The sequence below is a fragment of the Artibeus jamaicensis genome, unplaced genomic scaffold (genome assembly GCF_021234435.1).
Source record: "Artibeus jamaicensis isolate MK-2021 breed Jamaican fruit bat unplaced genomic scaffold, CSHL_Jam_final scaffold_833, whole genome shotgun sequence".
Lineage (NCBI taxonomy): Eukaryota > Metazoa > Chordata > Mammalia > Chiroptera > Phyllostomidae > Artibeus > Artibeus jamaicensis.
The window spans coordinates 10,047,056-10,065,133 of record NW_026522056.1 but is presented as its reverse complement, the minus strand read 5'-3'; positions in this window follow the sequence as shown (position 1 = coordinate 10,065,133).

The window sequence follows — 18,078 nt, the reverse complement described above, 5'->3', positions numbered from 1 at the left end:
AAATATTTTCTTAATACCACTCTAAGTCCTTGCTACTCAAAGTACGCCCCATGACCACCAGCAGCACTGGCATTGGCTGGGACTTTGTCAGAAACACCGAACCTTGGGCTCTACTCTGGATCTACTAAATCATAATATTCATCCTTCCAAGATGCTCTGGAAATCTGTGTGTGCAGTACATGTGGACAAAGACTGATCCAGAAGATTCCAATGAACAATGAAGGTTGAGAAACACTAAATTGGATAAGTAGTCTCATTATTTGCTCCTTCCACTTACCTACTCTACGATCTTGAACAATTCCTCACTTGAACCTCCTGGTTTTTAACTGCGGTATGGGGAGCACAATACTGCTTTGCAGAGTTGTTATAAGGGTCAGACTTGATCACCGATGGAACAGGGCCTTAGCGTAGGTACATGTTGCTTCCACAGGAAAATGCACTGTGTGTAAGCGCACAAAAACTGTGACATCCAAGTCCATAGCTCCTCCCCAATGTTGTCCTAAACTGGTCTGGTACTATCACCTAATTTTGGAGATGACAATGGAGAAAATAATCCGTGTAAGGTCTAAAGAGAACAGATGAACAGAATTAGAAGTAAGTTAGGTAAAAGTGATTAGAGACCCGGAGAGTACCAGCAGGGATCTGGACTGCAGGTAAAGAGAGAAAATGGAATTTTGGGTGAGTCTCAAGGCTAAAGAGAAGTGATTAAAGGTAAACTTCTTTGTCATTTACAGTTACGATTCACTGAGATGGGGAAAAACACTATGGGACGGTCACTGATTCAGAGGTGACAGAAATTCGTAGTAGGGGTAAAGTGATTTGACAGTGGGATTAACTGGAAATTAGCCAGCACTTACTGAATGAATAGTCACCACCACACTGAGCACATAAAGATAAAGAGGGAAAGAAAGTCACAAATACAAAAAGGAGCAAAAGGGAGATTGTTTGAGTTGTCCAGGAGGGATGGGAGACAAAAGAAATAGATCACAAGCCCCAGGAGCTTGGGGCCTAATGAAAAGAGAGATATGCAGAGTAAGAAAATTCAGAAGAAAAACAAAACAACCCCCCTGATCATCTCCACAGTATACGCATGCCTCTCAGGCATGGTTCACAAGTAGTGCCATACAAGGAATAGTCCCCAAAGTCATTGTAGAGCTCCCCGGCATTGCTACTCAATTCTACAGAACATAAGCATCTACAGAACCTGTGTTTGAGTCTCTGGGATTGGGCCAAAGTCCTTCCAGTGACTGATTCGTCTCACCTACCCTCTTTGTTGAGTCACTAATTATCTCTTTTTTTGTAAGTATGTGCTTTTCTCCCTTTTCTTTTTAAGCTCCTTTAAGTAAAGGCACAATGAAGGCAAGAGAAGACTTTCACAAGTAGAAAGTCTCCATGCTACGGGACAGAAGACTAACAGCATTTTTGTTTCCTGCTCCAGCTGCTCAGGGCTCTCATAGCATTGGTATGGTTATGGTGTCCTAAATGCTTTAGGCACCTTCTCAGAAGTGTCACCTGATAAATGTATTCTTTCTAGCAGATGTTCCTTTTTCGCATCAGCAATTACGATGCTATTTTAAACCTGGGCTGAGTTTTATCTTTACGCAACAGGCCTGTTGATTTTGTTCCTTTTATTTTACTTCCATTTGTTTAAAAAAGACTCATTTCAAAAAAAATTTCTAAAGACGCCTTCAGCAAATTTCAGTGCTATTTCTTTCTAGTCATCTAAATAGAATAGGGCAAAGAATGTAGCCTTTAGACATTCTCTTAAAGGTTAGTATTTAATTTAGGGAAAACAATCTCAACTGTAGTGTTTTAAAATAAACAAAAATCTAAACTGTCCAAGAATTGAGTATTTTCATTTTAAAAGAAAAGAAATGAGTGATAAACAGGCAATGGGAAAGAAAGCTAGGGAATCTACTAGCATAAATAAAATGTATCTTCTACAGAAAACATATGCCGATTTTAAAATCATACTTTCATTCTGTCCCATGCATACAATATTGTGACAGAGGGTAACAGCAAATAGTTTCCATATTCCTTTTCAGATTTGCTCTCCACCCTTTCCTACCTTCCTCTGGGCTTGGGCACTGCTCTTTGGAATCGTACTAACAGGCTTCCTCGTTCTCTGACCTACAGCTGGGCTTGGCCGAGGAGAGGTCTCATCAGTATGTATGAGGGCAAGAGGAGGCAGAGGTCTGAGTATTTACCTTCTAGGCTCTTTCCCTACTGAGTCAGTTCTGACTGGCTGCATTCCTCTACTGAGGTCTGCACATCCTGCTGGGCAGCTTTGTCTACAACTGCTCTTTGTATGGTGGCATCTGACCCCTTTCCTTACCCCTTTAAGTACAGGAATGACGACAATACCCCACTGCTCCTGGCCCCTGGGTGTTTCATCCCCAGGTTGGTCTCTTTCACTCCTGTCCACACTTTCGTAAACATCCTCTTCTTTAAACTTACCTAAATTTCCCCATCTGAATCTTTCATGTGCTTCCTGCTCATGCAAAGTTACAGAATAGTTTAGCTTTATTCATTCATTAACTCATTTATCTATTCTTTTATGGATTTACTTATTCAATAAATATTGAATGTCTACTATGTACTATCTGTTTTCCTGGGCCTTGAAATATGAATACTGTTTTTTTAGTAAAGATTTTATTTATTTAGTTTCAGAGAGAGGAAGGGGGGAGAAAGAGAGGGAGAGAAACATCAATGTGTGTTTGCCTCTCACGTGCCCTCTGCTGGAGACGTGGCCCACAACCCAGGTATGTGCCCGAGACTGAACGAGCAGCCCTTTACTTTGCAGCTTTCAGTCCACTCAGCCACACCAGCCAGGGCTAAATGCTGTTTTTTAAAAAGCAAGAAATCTCTGTCCTTACAAAGGTTATGTCTAGTCAGGGGAGATGGACAATGAATAAAAGAAGGAGCTAAATTATAGTATGTTGGAGTGGGAAGGTGCTATGAAGGCAAAACAGAGAAGGAAAGGGCGACAGAAAGCATATATGTAGGAAGGGACAGGGCGTAATTTTATTTATTTATTTTTAAATATATTTGATTAATTATGCCATTACAGTTCTATTTCCCCCTTGATTTCCCTCTACCCTGAACACCCCTCCCCCACCATTCCCACCCCTTTAGTTGATGACCACGTGTCTCAAGTTCTTTAGATTCTATGTTTCCCATATTATTCTTGCTCTCCCCCTATCTATTTTCTACCTACCGTCTATGCTACTTATTTTCTGTACCTTCTCCCCCCTTTTCCTCCTCCCACTCCCCTGTTGCTAACCCTCCATGTGATCTTCATTTCTATGGTTCTGCTCCTGATCTAGCTGTCCTCTTAGTAATTTTAGATAATGAGGTTAGGGAAAGTCTCACGAGGAAGTTGGCATTTGGGTTAAGATTGCAGGAGAAGAGAAAAAAACCAAAGCAGTTTTCTAGGTAAAGCATTACAGGCTGAGGAAATAGCAGCTGCAAAGGCCTAAAGGCAGGGGGATGTAGGGGTGTCTGGGGACAGTGTGCTAGATAAAACGGGAGGGGGGAGATTCTGTGACATGAGTTCAGATAACTAAGGGTGTTCCAGGATCTACAGGGCAAATCAACCATTGGAAGGACTTTGACTTCTACCCTGAGTAAGGCAGGGAGCCATTGGAGGGCCCTGAGCAGAAGAATAAGGTATGAAACTTCCGTGTCAAGAGGATTACTCTAAATGCTGTACTAAGAATAGGCTACAGGGAAGTGAGAGTGTGAGATCGGGAAGACCTATTAGGAGGCTATTGCAATAATCAAGTGGAGAGATTTTGATGCCTTGGAGCAAGCAGGGAGGTGGCAGAAGATGAAAAGTGGCCAGTTTATGGGTACTCTAAAAAAAAATAAAAAGCACTGGGCAGATTTACAATTTACTGCTGGATTGTATATGGTATATAGTATAGATTGAATGTATTTCTCCAAAATTCATATTTTGAAATTTTAACATCCAATGTAATGAGTAATCAGAGGTGGGGCCTTTGGTAGGTGGTTAAGTACCAAGTGAAGAGCCCTTATAAATGGGTTTACTGTCCTGAGAGCTCCTGGTGCCTTCTTCCACGTGGGACACAGTGAAGAAAAGATGATTGTCCATAAACCTGAAAGCCGGCTCCCACCAGACTTGGAATCTACTGGCACCTTGATTTTGAAATTTCCAGCTCCCACAACTATGAAAAATAAATGTCTGTGGTTCATAAGCCACTCAGTCTACGGCAGTTTGTTAGAGGCACCCGAGAGGACGGAGACGGTGTGTGAAAGAGTGCATTCCAGAACAACTTTAGGGCTTATCACTGAGAAAACGGAAAGTTAGAGTGTCTGTTAAGTGGGATGAGAGGCACCGTAAGAGGAAAAGGTTTGGGACTAAAGAACTAGGTTTTATATTTACACATATTAAAGGTTTGTGATGTTTGTTAGACATTTGTGGGTAGATATTGCAAATGCAATTGGACAAGCGAATCCAGAACTCAGAGGGAAGTCCTGGGTAAAAAATAAGAAATAACAGTTTCTAGCTTTTATATTGTTTTGGGGGCCATAAGACTGGATAAATTTATCAAGGCAGGAAGGCCCAACAGAGAAGAGACAAAGGGATGGAATTTTAGGGCACTCCACCCGTAAGACATTCTGAAGATGAGGAGGAATTGGTAGTAAAGTCTAAGAGTATCTAATAAAGTAGAAGGAAATCCGGGATATCAGGCAGTCTTACAAGTCCAGTGAATACAGTGTTTCAGCAGAGAGAGGGATTCACTATGTCAAATGCTCCTGATATTACAAGGCAAAGAATGAAAACTGTCTGTTAGATTTAGTAACATGGTGTTCATCGGCGATCTTCAAAAGAGACATTTCTAAGGCGTAGATAACGAGAAGCCTTATTGTAATAGGTTCAAGAAAGGATATGGAGAGATGAACTGAGGATTAGAGTACAGACAACCCTTTTGAGGATCTTTGCTTAAAGAAGAACAGAAAATTAGGCAGTAACTGGATAATAAAATGATGTTGAAGAGAAAAATAACATCATGTTTATGTGCCAATGGGGAGTATGTGATAGAGAGACAAAGCAGTATTACACATGGTAATGAAGCAGGAAATTCTGGAGCAATGTCCATGAGGAAAAAGCAGATGGCATAATATTTTACTTGTGAAGTAGCCCTTGCCAGGAGCATGAAAGGGGTGAACAGAAAGAGAAATAAATGCAGGCAAGTGAGTTGATGAGATTGTGGGAGTATGTGGAAGTCCTATCACTGGTCTTCTATTTTTTTTGTTAATATACTTGTATAAACAAGATTGTCAGCTAAAACTGAGAATGTTGAGGTATTGGAGATTTGAGAAGGGAAGGGGAGATAGGACGTAGTAATCTAAAGGAGTGTGAGAGTAATGGGCAATGAAAATACAATATTTCTGTGCAACACTGTGTCTATTTGAATTTGGTGGCCACGAATTTAAAGTGAGACCAGTAGGCATTGCTGCATGCTTTTCTCTAGCCTTCATTGCCTTCGTGAATGTAAACATGGGATGAGAAGACAATTATACTTAACCAGGGTGTAGTTTAGCATAAGGGTCACGGGTTTTGTTTCCTGGAAAATAAATTCTGAAGCAGATATTTGCATATAGGTGGTTTTATAGGAAGTAGGCTTGGGAAAAAAAAACACTTCTAAGGGAGTAAGAGAAGCTGATTTGAGGAGGAGAGGATGAACTGATTTGTGGTATGGTCTTTCAGAGATCCTCATTATTCTGAAACTCGAATAACCTTGAAGGATGTCCTCAATTTAGGAAAGGGGGCAAAGACCCTTATACTCCCATATCCATCAGTAACTAGATGTGGTCTGCACTTGGGATGGAGGGCCAGTCTGGGCAAGGTAGTTTTATTTGGCCAAGGGCAATGTCTGGAGCAGGAGTCAGGTGTGAATCACCAGAGGGCAATGCTTCCGGTTGCAGGGAAAATGATCACCTCAGTATCAAAAGGGGAGGTCTGGAAAGTATACCACAGAGTTCAATACTGTCCACTTCTTTTGCCATTTAAATCCATTTGCTGTGCATAATAAGTTCTCACCACCTGAGACTAGCTCTTCCAGACTCCAGATGGTCTCTCTTACTGGGGAAATTTACAAGAGAAATATTGATAGGATGAACTATGGTCTCTACTACTGATGCTCAAGGTCTTCATCCACTATCACTCATCCCAGACTACTCTCACCTGTTCCCTAACTGTGAAAAGTTGGCAAATAACTTCTGCAGCAGAAAGATACTAAGGTGATCTCAATGATGTCTATCTGCTGATGTTTATGCTCTTGGGTAATCCCCTCCCCCCAAATATAGGTGGAATCTCTGACTTGTTTTTAACTAATAAAATATGGTAAAGGTGAGGGGATGTTATTCTCACAATTATATTAAGATATATAAGACCCCGAATTGCCTGTGGACTAATTCATACTCTTCTACTGGCCCTGAAATTCTATGCTCTTCTATAGTGGAACCAACTATAAACACATGGCAGGAATCCATGGGTGGTCTTTTGCAGCTGAGGGCATCTTCTGAATGGCAGCAGAGAAAAGCTGAAGCTCTAAGTCTTACAGTTGCAAGAGAATCAATTCTTCTAACAACCTAAATAAATCTGGAAGCTGATTCTTCTCCAGTCAAGCAAAGGGGAGAACACTATCCTTTAACAAAAAGAAATGGACTTCCGGCCAAGATGGAAGCATAGGTGGAAACACTGTACCTCCTCGCACAACCAAATTTAAGGACAACAAAGTTTTAGTAACAAAAACGCAACCAAAACACAGAAAATTGAACTGTATGGAAGTTTGACAACAACGAACCTGTCAGCCAGACTGCTAAGAGGGGCGGAGTCAGCGGCTGGTGGAGCGAAGTTGGGCAGGCAAAAGCGGCCTGACCGAGACCCAGGAGCGCAGGCATCAGTTGGTGGATTGCAGGTGTGGGGTGGCAGCGGGCAGACCCAGTGGGGGCGCAAGGTGGCTGGCTGACCTTGTTCACACATTTGAGTGCGCAGATAAACCAGGCGAAGGAGCAAGAGTGAGACAGACCGCACAGGCTAGGGCCCCAGCGCCGGGAGTTAAAGCCTGAAAGCACCAATTGGAGAAACTTTTGGGGTCCAGGTGCTGGGAGAAGCTCTCACTCTCACAGAGAGTTTGTTGGAGAGACCCACACACCCAGGAGCCCGCACCAGGGGGTCAGCGGAAGGGACCAAAATCCCAGCGCCGCGGAACAAGTGCCATTGCCCCTCTCTGACCCCGCCCCCACATACAACGTCACAACCCAGCGACTGGGTCGCCCCACTCAGGTGAACACCTAAGGCTCCGCCCCCTCATATGTAATAAGTGCGACCTGACCAAAACATTATGGCTCAAGCAGAAAAAGAGCTCAAACCCCAGAGCCAATACTTTTTTTTTTTTAAGATTTTTATTTATTTATCTTTAGAGGGGAAGGGAAGGAGAGAGGAAGAGAAACATCAATGTACTGGGTTGCTTTTCGTGCGTCCCCTGCTGGGAACTGGCCTGCAGGGAACCGCCCTGCAACCCAGGCATGCGCCCTGACTGGGAATCAAACCACAATTATCTGGTTCATAGGCCCATGCTCAGTCCACTGAGCTACACCAGCCAGGGCCCAGAGCCAATACTTATAAGTGACTAAGAAATAGCCAACCTATCAGATGTACAGTTCAAAACACTGGTGATCAGGAGGCTCACAGAACTGGCTGATTTTTGTCACAAATTAGAGGAACAAATGAAGGCTAAACTAATTGAAATGAAGGAAAATGCACAGGAAACCAATAGTGATGGAAAGAAAACTGGGACTCAAATCAATCCAGTGGACCAGAAGGAAGAAAAAAAATGACCAAACAGAAAAGAATGTAGGAACAAGAATTCAAAAAAATGAGGAAAGGCTTAGGAACCTCCAGGACATCTTTAAACATTCCAACATCCAAATTATAGGGGTACCAGAAGGGGAAGAGGAACAGCCACAAGTGGAAAATTTATTTGAAAAAATAATTAAGAAGAACTTCCCCAATCTGGCAAAGGAAATAGACTTCCAGGAAATCCAGGAAGCTCAGAGAGTCCCAAGGAAGTTGGACCCAAGAAGGAACACACCAAGGCACATCATGATTACATTAGCTAACATTAAAATCAAGGAGTGAATCTTAGAAGCAGCAAGAGATAAAGGGACAGTCACCTACAAAGGAGTTCCCATCAGACTGTCAGCTGATTTCTCAAAAGAAACCTTACAGGCAAGAAGGGGCTGGAAAGAAGTACTCCAAGTCATGAAATGCAAAGACCTACATCCAAGATTGCTCTATCCAGCAAAGCTTTCATTTAGAATGGAAGGACAGATAAAGTGCTTCTCAGATAAGGTCAAATTCAAGGAGTTCATCATCACCAAGCCCTTAGTATAAGAAATGTTAAAGGGACTTATCTGAGAAAAAGAAGATAAAAAAGATGAACAGTGAAAGGACAGCAAACTCACAGTTATTAACAACCACACCCAAAATAAAAGCAAGTTAAGAGGACAACTGGATCAGGAGCAGAACCATAGTAATGGAGATCACATGAAGGGTTAGCAACAGGGGAGTTGGAGGAGGAGAAGGTACAGAGAATAAGTAGCATAGACGGTAGGTAGAAAATAGACAGGGGAGGGCAAGAATAGTGTGGAAAATGTAGAAGCTAAAGAACTTGTGACACATGAACATAAACTAAAGGGGGAGAATAGTGGGGAAGGGAGTGTGCAGGGTGGAGGGGAATGAAGGGGGGAATGGGAAAACTGTAATAGCATAATCAATAAAATATATTTTTAAAAAAAGAAAGAAAGAAATGGGCCATGCCTGCAGTCCCAGAATGTTCTGGGAAATCCGGGCATTCAAAATTTTTAAATGCTTGTGTGTTTCCATCTCAAGTCTCCTGAGTCCCATTACTTCCCAATCAAGGCCTTAACCTTGGTGTAGCAAACTTTCCAGGTTTCAGAAGCCAACCTTATATGGCACTCAAATGCCAATTAAGTCCTGGGCCTGATATTTATCTTTCTTTTTTTCTCTAGCTTCAGCCGATGAGAGATTCTTTGCATGTTGTCAAGGAGGCTTTCACTGTTTGCCTGAAATAGATGATTTATTACCCTTGACCTTTTCATTATCTTTCTACAATACTTTCACACCCCCCAGGAACAGCCATCTAAATGTACAGGTCTTATAATTAGAAATTCTTACAGCTTTCAAATGCTTGGGACACTGTATCTCTCTGGGCATCCTCTCCCATCTCAGTTTATCACCAAAGGCAGTTTGACAATCACACCACTGCACAGCCAGACACTGTCATCACCCCACCTCCCTCCAGTGATGTGTCCTTATTCCCAAATTGGAGACAGTTCCAAAACTGGATTTTAGAATCTGCTCTCCAGCACCATTCCTCATACTAACTGTTTAAGTATTTCCTTCTCTCCAAACAGACTCAGATATGGAGACTGGGGAACAGGCATTTTATAGGGCAGCAATGGAGGAATAAACCTGCACAGGGGCAAGGAAAGTTGGATCAGGCAGAGGGAGAAGTTATAATGCAATGTGGTTTCCCAGAGCCAAGTCCTTAGCTGATTCAATTGGGAGAATAGACTTGGGATGGCCCTTCAGTCTTTAACTGAACAAACAACAACAAAAAAGCTAAGCCTTTGTACCCCTACATGAACTCGTCATTGATTATAAAGTGTCCCTGGGGAGAAGGTGTAATTTTGCATAGGTCAGCTCCCTTTGGTGGAGGGCAATTCCTGGTGGGAGGGACTTAGGAGCCAAGAATAGCCAATAGTTTTAGCAGTTGAGTGAATGAATGCTTCTGTCCTGAGGGGGGCATCCTGGCCCTGCACTACAGCACAAAAGGTACAGCTAGAGGGCAAGGCAGCTAGACAGGTGGTAAGAAAAAAGAGGATGTGAGCAGCAAAGAGGTGCTAGGCCAATGGGCTGTGGGTCCTAATCATGCCGGTGGATTCCTGGGGTTAGCACACCAGAGGTCACAAACTAGGAGATAAAAGATGGCATTTGGGCAGTGAGATGATTGCAACCGAAATTCTGGAAAGCTTCATTTTCAGATTCCTACATGGCCATTTATTCTAAATATTGAATCACTCAATCAGAAAGTCTCGACATATATCAACCTATTTGCCAAATGAAAGCTTTTCTAGATATACCTGTGTACAATCAGAATTGTATGTGTTGAAACACACCCTCAGACACAATTTGAAGAGTGTGAAGGCTGTAATCAGTTTTGCTCCAGCGCTGGCAACAAATTGCATTGAAAAGTTTGGTGATAATTTGTTCAGCAGTTTTCAGTTTATCTCAGTCAGAATAAATGGTGTTTTGCACCCGAAGCAGCTGGCACCATTTCCCCACTCCCCTGAAAGCTAGTTAAAAAGCGGATAGCAAGACAGAAGTATCAAATATTCTTTGTCTATCTATACTTCAAAAGCCAATCCTCTTACTTTCTGGCCTCTGAAATGATTTATTTTCACAATTGAAATGCAGGGGCTCCTTAGCAAGGTAAACTTTGTGAAGGAAAAATGTTTAAGGATAGAATGAGAGAGTGTCATCTTGCATAAAAAGATGATCCAATGAATCTAAAACCATTAATTTGTTAATTTTGAGTTTTTCTCATTATTATTTTTGCATTTACACAGGTTCTTTCTCTTTCTGCCCCTCCTGCTTACTCCATGCTCAGCATACACGGGGAAAACTGACTGCCCCGGTGGTGCCATTTGGGGCCCTGGTGTGAGACACGCGATACCTCTTCAGCACAAATGGAAAGAGTATTGGTCATGAGTAGGAAGGCAAAGCATTCAAAGAACTCTGAAAATGAGCAGGCGGGGTTCACCCACTTGTGTCCAGACCAGAGCCGTTCATGTAGAAACCGGCAGGTGCATGTGTCAGTATGGCTGCAGAAAGACGGACAGGACTTTTTAAAATAAAAGTTTATTGGCTGTAGGAAGAATTTATCCTTCGGGAAGACATAGTTCAAATATTCTTTTAGTCTCTGATGTGGATTGAAGTTCACATAATTGTCTTATGTACTCTGTGCGAGTAGCCATTTCCTTCTGAATTATTCTGGCAGCCTTCAACATTTAGTGGGGGGCAGTGGGTGTCTTCTGGAAATGAATAAAAAAATGACGTTCCTAATGAAGGATATTCTATTCAGAGTTTAAAAGTCTGCAAATGTTTTATTTCGCGTTTAAAATCTACGACTTTGATTTCTTTTTCAAAGTTTATGTTGTTCTGTTATAGGAAAACGAAGCAACCAGACACCGAGGGATTCTGGAGTACGAGGTTTATTATTTACGTGCACGGGCCCAGAGGAGTCAGTCTCCAAATTCTGAGCCCCGAACAAAAGATTCTTGGGGAATATATAGATTAGGGGTCTTCCTATCTACGTGGCAAAGCAGGATACAGAAGCAGAATGCGATAATTAGTTCTATCTTCGGGGCAGAAGCAGAGTTCAAAGGCTAAATGTGAAAATTGCTTCTATCTGCGGGGGTGCTAGCCCTAGTCCTAGTGACTATCTGGCTATCTGCTTTATCTGCTCTTCCTGGAGGGCCTTATTGTTCTCCTATGGCGCCTGGGGTCTTGGGTGAGCAAAGGTCTCCTGGGACCTCTCCTTTCATTTCCAGTCCTCACTATCCGGCCACCCGCCCTCCCAGACGGCCCCATCATTCTCTCTAGGGCGCCTGGGGTCTGGGCAAATAAAGGTTAAACAGAGGTTTTTCAAAGTTTCCCATATCAGTTCTTTAGATTCCATATATAAGTAGAATCAATGGTGTTCATCTGTCCCTGTCTGACTTATTTCACTCAGTATAATACCCTCCAGGTCCATCCGTGTTGTCACAAATGGTAAGAGTTCATTCTTTTTATGACCAAGTAATATTTCATTGTATATATGTACCACATCTTCCTTATCCAACTGTCCACTGATGGGCACTTAAGTTTTTGTATACCTTGGCAGCTGTAAATAATGCTGGTTCTATGAGCACTTGAAAGGAATATATGTTCTGCTGCTTTGGCGTGAAATGCTCTAAAAATATCAATTTAATCCATCTGGTCCAATGTGTCATTTAAGGCTGTTGTTTCCTTGTTCATTTTCTGTCTGAAAGATCTATCCATTGATGTCAAGAAGGTGTTAAAATCCCCGGCTCTGACTGTATTACTGTCAATCTGTCCCTTTGTGTCTGTCAATGTTTGCTTTATATAATTAGGTGCTCCTATGTTGGGTGCATAAATGTTTACCAGGTTGTATCCTCTTGCAGATTGATCCCTTTATCATTATGTCATGTCCTTCTTTGTCTCTTATTATAGCTTTTGTTTTAAAGTCTATTTCATCTGATGCAAGAATTTCTACCCCAGATGTTGTTTTTTGTTTCCATTTGCATAAAATATCCTTTTTCCATTCCTTTACTTTCAGTCTTTGTGTATCTTTTTATATTTCCTGCAGACAGCACATGCATGGGTCTTGTTTTTCTCTCCATTCGGCTCCCCTATGTTTTTCAATTGGCACTGTTGATCCATTTATATGATTGGTAAGTATGTAGTTATAAGCATTTTATTATTCACATTTATGTTTTTCCTTATTTTTAAAGAAGTTCTTTTAACATTTCTTGTACTGCTTTCATTATGCAAAGCACATAGAAGCTTATAGATTTTTCATATATTTCATTTAATGGAGATTCATGAGATTCTATACATCTAGTTTCCTATCCCCTCCCCCATTCTGAGTCTCACAAATGTACATAAAACTTGGAAATAAGATATTCCTCTGAGAAGTATCTTTAAAACCAGGATGTATGTAATTGATCAAAGTAAAGGCATGGAAAATCCCCATTTAGAATCAGGAATGTTTCCAGGTAGAAACACTTCATTACAATTTGAAAATATTAACTTAATTACATTTATTAAGGAAGAATACACACCAATTATGATGAGCTTTGTCCCCCAACAGAGCCTAGACAAAGAGCATTTTGGGGCCCTCCTTTGTCAGGGGTCACTGAGCACTCTCTAAGACAGAGTGCCCAAGAACTTGACCTACCTACCCAATTGTGTAAGAAATGTGTTCTTGTTATGAGGATGGGTTCACAGATCTGAGTATGTTGTACTCAGACACAAAGTCAGAGATTTAAATGTTCTGCCTATTCAGAAAACACTCTTCTAACAATAATCTGGCTTCCCATGGACCCCCCTTCAGGGAGATAGTGTGCCGGCCAGAGAACTCCAGTGCCCCTTAGTAGTTCTTGCTTTCATTTTAAATGAAGCATGCAAGCGAGGATTAAAAAATAATAAAAAATAAATTAAGCATAAGCTTTCAGGACTTATACCTGTGCGTGGCTAATGAGAAGCTTTACTGGCAAGATTAACCATTGCCCCCATCACCCAGCCTGCATGATAGAAATGGAAAGTGGGATTTTGTAACACTCTTCACGACACCGCTCTGTGGGGACCCCGCCACAGCAATCTAACAGCCTTTTTTTTTGTAAAAAAAAATGGGGGGGCTATTTCCTCCTGTTTTATAAATTCTACAATTAAAGGTTCCTAGAGTCAGTTTTTTGCACAGCTGAAAAACTGGGGCTCAGTGATATTATATTTCTTGCTTTAGTTTACCCAGCTGGTAAAAATAATAAAGCTTAAAATCTGTCAGGACTTTTGACTACAAGTCTAAACCTCTCTTTGTTGCTTCCTGGTAATAAAATGCGGTCAGTGTCAGGTTTAACTTTGTGATACCTGCAGGCTGTCCATAGGTGCTGGCGGAAGGCCTACGGGCTGGTGCTTGGGTGATGGAGGTGAGGCAGAAAGGAAACATTTCCTAAAAGGCTCCTACCACGTGAAGTGAAGGCATTTAGGTCTTAAATTGCCTGTCTAACCCCTGCCTTTCTAACAGCTAACATATCCACTGCCAAGGCTCGGCTTCAGGGCATTTACCGACTTGTTCTGACTCAGTGGGTCTCTGCTTCGATGCAGGACTAATGTGTGTCCGTGTGTGCTCCGTCTGTCCCCTGTGTACAATGGGTGCGATCACGTGAGTTTTCCTGATTATCTTTAGACATTGTTGGTGATTGGAAATGATTTTGCCTTAGCAGCAAATGCTGAGCTGGAATCTGATTGGGAATTAGCCCAGGCCTCAACCACATGGGTAAGTCTCAGGGGTTGGGATTATCAGGCTTAGTTTAGCAGCTAGTTACATTACAGTTCATTATACGTGACTGGGTATCTCAGGGGTCCTGCAGCCGCCCTGCTAAGGAATTCAGGAGCTATCAGCCTGCAAGGCTTATCCTCTGTCTAAGAAAGTGGGGAGTGAAGCCATTGTTTTCAATTGTGCTAAAGCTGAGGTAATTAAAAGGCTGTTGTTGGGATCAGTATGGTGATTGGTTATTCTCGCACATTTAAGGATGACAGCCTCCCCATCAGACTGTCTTCGTCCCAAAAGGAACACTTAGCGTTTACCTATCTTGCTAAACGAAATACTTTGCACAGATATGCAATTAACTCACTGTCCAAGGGAGGTGAGGGCCTGCTATTTTGTAAGGAAGTGAAAACTAGAATTTCAAAGTCTTTAGTGAAAAGAATCAACTCTCAAATTAATTAGGATTTATAGCAGAATTAGGGTCTAAATTCCTTGAAGGCAAAAATTGTATTCTTTTCACTTTTGAATCATAGAAAAATAATGGTTAATAATAGGTGCTAAATAAAGATGTGCAGTATTTCACTGAAGCAGAATATATATGCATATATACATATGTATATATATATACACATATATATAGCCCACGGACACGGAAAACAGTGTTGGGAAGGCTGGTGCTGGGTAGAGGGAGGCAAAGTGGAAGATGGGGGTGGGCATCTGTAATAGTATCAATGATTTTAAGAAGCCAAATCACAATTCAGGGTTGTATTTTGTTTCATAAATTTTTCTAACACTGTACAATATAATCCCACCTTCTTTGGATTCAGTACCTAAAGGTCTGTTAAATTTACAATAGCAAGCTTGTTCTGGGTCTATATTTGTTTGTACACACTTACTTATAATACACTTATTTTTACACATCGACTTGCATAAATGGATATTAATTTATAAATATTTATTTACATTGGATTTACAAAGCAACGACTAAAGCAGTGTGAATTAAAAAAGAGAATCTGTCTTGAGAGGATCTTTTATGGCGGGAGCAATTTCCAATTTATTAAGAGGCCTGGAAGATTATGCAACAATTATGAACTAACTGAATGAGTTTTATGTCTTTAAGGCTGTTTCACTGTCTCTAGACTTTGGCTTTATTTGAAAATTCTATAAAATATGCCAATAAAATCTAGTCTTCCAGCCTTCTTAATTATTTGGCTTAGATTCTCTATACATACAATATTTGACTATGACCTTTCTTAGAGATTTTAATTTTATTTTTGTTATTTTTATTTTCTCATTTTTAATTATATTTTATTAGGTTAATACAGTTGTCCTGATTTTCCCCCTTTGACTCCCCTCAACCCAGTATCCCTTCTCCCTCAGGAAATTCTCCCCACCATTGTTCATGTCCATGGGTCGTGTGCATAAGTTGACCCGTGACTACTCCATTTCCTACACTGTACTTTACATCCCTTTAGCTATTCTGTAACTACCTATTCATGCTTCTCAATCCCCTCACATCTTCATCCATTCCTCAACACTGCCTCCCATCTGTCAATCATCAAAATGCTCTCTGTATCTATCCATGGTTTTGTCTCTGTTTTCTTTTGTTTGCTTAGTTTGTTTTTTAGATTCAATTATCTATAGATAGGTATTTTTTTCCATTTCATTGTTCTAGTTTTGATCTTCTATTTTTTCTTAAATAAGTTCCTTCGGCATTTTGTATAATAATGGTTTGGTGATTGTGAAAAACTCTTAGTTTTTTCTTGCCTGGGGAGCTCTTTATCTGCCCTTCAATTCTAAATGATAGTTTTGCTATGTAGAGCAATCTTGGCTGGAGGTCCCTCCTTTTCATGACATTGGATACTTCTTGCCAATCCCTTCTAGCCTGCAAAGTTTCTTTTGAGAAATCAGCGGACAGTCTTATGGGAACTCCCTTGTAGGTAACTAACTTCTTTTCTCTTGCTGCTTTTGAGATTCTCTCTTCATCTTTAGCCTTTGGCATTTTAATTATGATGTGTCTTGGAGTGGGCTTGGGACTCTCTGTACTTCCTGCACTTGCACATCTATGTTCTTCACCCAATTAGGGAAGTTTTCTTTTAATATTTTTAAATAGATTTCCAATTTCTTGCCCTTTCTCTTCTCCCTGTGGCACCCCTAGGATGTGAATGTGGACCTCTTGAAGTTGTCCCAGAGGCTCCTTATATTATTCTCATTTTTTTGGATTCTTTTTTGTTCTCGTCATTCTGATTTTTGCTTCCTTTTGTTCCATATCATTGATTTGATTCTTGGCTTCATTCACTCTGCTGTTGTTTCCCTGTAAATTGTTCTTTATTTCAATTAGTGTATCTTTCATTTCTGACTGGGTTTTTGTATGCTGTTTAGGTCCTCACTAAGTTCCTTCAGCATCCTTATAGCCAGTGTTTTGAACTCTGCATCTGATAGATTGCTCATCTCCATTGCATTTAGCTTTTTTTCTAGAGTTTTGTTCTGTTCTTTCATTTGGGCCATGTTTCTTTGTCTCCTCATTTTGACAGCCTCCCTGTGTTTCTTTCTATGTATTAGGTAGAGCTGCTTTGACTCCGTGTCTTGGTAGTGTGGCCTAATGTAATATGTGTCCTGTAGGGTCCAGTGGCACAGCCTCCCCTTTCACCCAGGCTACATACTCCAGGTACACCCTTCTGCGGGCTGAGTTCACTCTTCCTCTTGTAGTTGAGCCTTGGTTGCTCTTGGCAGATCAATGGGAGGGATTCAGTCAGGCCAATCAGATGCAAGGACTGGCTGTGACTACTTACTACCAACCTCTGCCCTCCATGGAGGACCAGCTGTGCAGGGGCAGGGTGGTGGCATTCTGACATAGTCTGTAGCTGTCCCCTGGGTGCACAGGCTCTGGGGTTTCCTGGGTGGTGCAGGCCAAGGTCAGTCTCAACCTGTGTTTTGCCCAGGACCACCTTGCCTGAGCTGTAAAGCAATCTGAGATGGTTGCAACTTGTGCTGGGCTTGGAGATTTCCAGGCTTGATGCCAGCTGTTGCTTTTTTTTTCTTTTTTTTTTTAGGCAGGGGGAAGAGAGGGAGAGAAACATCAATGTGTTGTTGCCTCTCACACGCCCCCTACTGGGGACCTGGCCCACAACCTAGGCATTTGCCCTGACTGGGAATTGAACCAGTGGCCCTTCTGTTTGTGGCTGGCACTCAATTCACTGAGCCACACCAGCCAGGGGAAGCTATTGCTTTTTTGATAGGATTTAAGATTTTGTGAAGCATGAGCCAAGACCAGCCATTCATATGAAAAAGCAGCTTGGAATGGCCTGTAAATTGGGTAGGGTAGAGTCTCTGGGGATCTGCAAAGTGGGTCAAACAATGTCATCCAGGTTGATGGAGTCTCGGATATGGCACCAGCTTGGTGGCTCTGTTGGGGGCATTGTTTAGAAAAGGGACAACAGCCTTTGCTGGCCTTGATGCCAGACACTTCAGTTCCTCCCTGTGTGCCACTGGTGTCTTTCAAGCTGCTCCTCTCGTGCTGGAGCTCAGAGGGAGTGAGTCTGAGTAGGTGAGTCATGTGTGCATTCTTTAAGAGGAACTGCTTTGGCCTGGAAAAGTTTCTTCCACTGATCCACCACCACTGGTTTTTGTAGCCAGAAGTTTTAGAGACTTATCTTCCTGGCACTGGAATCCTGGACTGGGCAGCCTGGTGTAGGGCTGGGACTCCTCATTCCCGAGATGTCCCTCCCAAATTTTTATGCACTACATCAGGGTGGGGACCAGCCTGTTCCATGTCTGAGCCCCTCCTACCAGTCTGAATGGATGATGTTTTTCTTTAATACCATAGTTGTCAGACTTACAACCAACTTGGTTTTGAATGGTTCTGAGTGATGGTTGTTCCATATTTTAGTTGTAATTTTGATGTGGTTGTGCA